Below are 2,791 nucleotides of genomic sequence, written 5' to 3' on the forward strand. Positions count from 1 at the left end.
GTCCAGCTTTGGTACATTAGAAGCAACTCTGAAACTTAACCTAAGCGTTTTTCGAAGCTACTTTTAAGCTAACTTCTTAAAGGAAGGTCTAGGAGCTCTGAAAATGAACGTGCGCGTCTTTCACTCTTTCCGAGGGACTTAAAAAAATTTTGTGATATTTTTTATTAAAATGGTGTATAAGGGTATACTGTATATATAAATATATTTTATGCACTGTATATGAGCTGGCGATTTCTAAGTCTGTGGTTCCGAGAGGGGGTAACCAGGCTCACTAATAAAGGTCAAGCCACTTGGCTGCCAGAATGCCCTGCTTCAGCACAGACCAGAAAGACATTGTGATAAGCGTATCCCCGGTACAGTCAGGGGTTAATGGGAGTCGTCCCCGTCCCCCCAGTATACGGCCAGAACCATGGACCCGGTACTTGTGGTTCGGACTGTCTCCAACCAGCCATAATGTTGTGAGAGTGAAATTATGTCTAAGTCCAGCTTTGGTACATTAGAAGCAACTCTGAAACTTAACCTAAGCGTTTTTCGAAGCTACTTTTTAGCTAACTTCTTATAGGAAGGTCTAGGAGCTCTGAAAATGAACGTGCGCGTCTTTCACTCTTCCCGAGAGACTTAGAAGAATTTTGTGATATTTTTTATTAAAATGGTGTATAAGGGTATATATATAAATATATTTTATGCACTGTATATGAGCTGGCGATTTCTAAGTCTGTGGTTCCGAGAGGGGGTAACCAGGCTCACTAATAAAGATCAAGCCACTTGGCTGCCAGAATGCCCTGCTTCAGCACAGACCAGAAAGGCATTGTGATAAGCGTATCCCCGGTACAGTCAGGGGTTAATGGGAGTCGTCCCCGTCCCCCCAGTATACGGCCAGAACCATGGACCCAGTACTTGTGGTTCGGACTGTCTCCAACCAGCCATAATGTTGTGAGAGTGAAATTATGTCTAAGTCCAGCTTTGGTACATTAGAAGCAACTCTGAAACTTAACCTAAGCGTTTTTCGAAGCTACTTTTTAGCTAACTTCTTATAGGAAGGTCTAGGAGCTCTGAAAATGAACGTACGCGTCTTTCTCTCTTCCCGAGGGACTTAGAAGAATTTTGTGATATTTTTTATTAAAATGGTGTATAAGGGTATATATATAAATATATTTTATGCACTGTATATGAGCTGGCGATTTCTAAGTCTGTGGTTCCGAGAGGGGGTAACCAGGCTCACAAATAAAGGTCAAGCCACTTGGCTGCCAGAATGCCCTGCTTCAGCACAGACCAGAAAGGCATTGTGATAAGCGTATCCCCGGTATAGTCAGGGGTTAATGGGAGTCGTCCCCGTCCCCCCAGTATACGGCCAGAACCATGGACCCGGTACTTGTGGTTCGGACTGTCTCCAACCAGCCATAATGTTGTGAGAGTGAAATTATGTCTAAGTCCAGCTTTGGTACATTAGAAGCAACTCTGAAACTTAACCTAAGCGTTTTTCGAAGCTACTTTTTAGCTATCTTCTTATAGGAAGGTCTAGGAGCTCTGAAAATGAACGTGCGCGTCTTTCACTCTTCCCGAGAGACTTAGAAGAATTTTGTGATATTTTTTATTAAAATGGTGTATAAGGGTATATATATAAATATATTTTATGCACTGTATATGAGCTGGCGATTTCTAAGTCTGTGGTTCCGAGAGGGGGTAACCAGGCTCACTAATAAAGGTCAAGCCACTTGGCTGCCAGAATGCCCTGCTTCAGCACAGACCAGAAAGGCATTGTGATAAGCGTATCCCCGGTATAATCAGGGGTTAATGGGAGTCGTCCCCGTCCCCCCAGTATACGGCCAGAACCATGGACCCGGTACTTGTGGTTCGGACTGTCTCCAACCAGCCATAATGTTGTGAGAGTGAAATTATGTCTAAGTCCAGCTTTGGTACATTAGAAGCAACTCTGAAACTTAACCTAAGCGTTTTTCGAAGCTACTTTTTAGCTAACTTCTTATAGGAAGGTCTAGTAGCTCTGAAAATGAACGTGCGCGTCTTTCACTCTTCCCGAGAGACTTAGAAGAATTTTGTGATATTTTTTATTAAAATGGTGTATAAGGGTATATATATAAATATATTTTATGCACTGTATATGAGCTGGCGATTTCTAAGTCTGTGGTTCCGAGAGGGGGTAACCATGCTCACTAATAAAGGTCAAGCCACTTGGCTGCCAGAATGCCCTGCTTCAGCACAGACCAGAAAGGCATTGTGATAAGTGTATCCCCGGTACAGTCAGGGGTTAATGGGAGTCGTCCCCGTCCCCCCAGTATACGGCCAGAACCATGGACCCAGTACTTGTGGTTCGGACTGTCTCCAACCAGCCATAATGTTGTGAGAGTGAAATTATGTCTAAGTCCAGCTTTGGTACATTAGAAGCAACTCTGAAACTTAACCTAAGCGTTTTTCGAAGCTACTTTTTAGCTAACTTCTTATAGGAAGGTCTAGGAGCTCTGAAAATGAACGTGCGCGTCTTTCACTCTTTCCGAGGGACTTAGAAGTATTTTGTGATATTTTTTATTAAAATGGTGTATAAGGGTATACTGTATATATAAATATATTTTATGCACTGTATATGAGCTGGCGATTTCTAAGTCTGTGGTTCCGAGAGGGGGTAACCAGGCTCACTAATAAAGGTCAAGCCACTTGGCTGCCAGAATGCCCTGCTTCAGCACAGACCAGAAAGGCATTGTGATAAGCGTATCCCCGGTACAGTCAGGGGTTAATGGGAGTCGTCCCCGTCCCCCCAGTATACGGCCAGAACCAT

The sequence above is a fragment of the Ascaphus truei genome, unplaced genomic scaffold (assembly GCF_040206685.1).
Source record: "Ascaphus truei isolate aAscTru1 unplaced genomic scaffold, aAscTru1.hap1 HAP1_SCAFFOLD_450, whole genome shotgun sequence".
Lineage (NCBI taxonomy): Eukaryota > Metazoa > Chordata > Amphibia > Anura > Ascaphidae > Ascaphus > Ascaphus truei.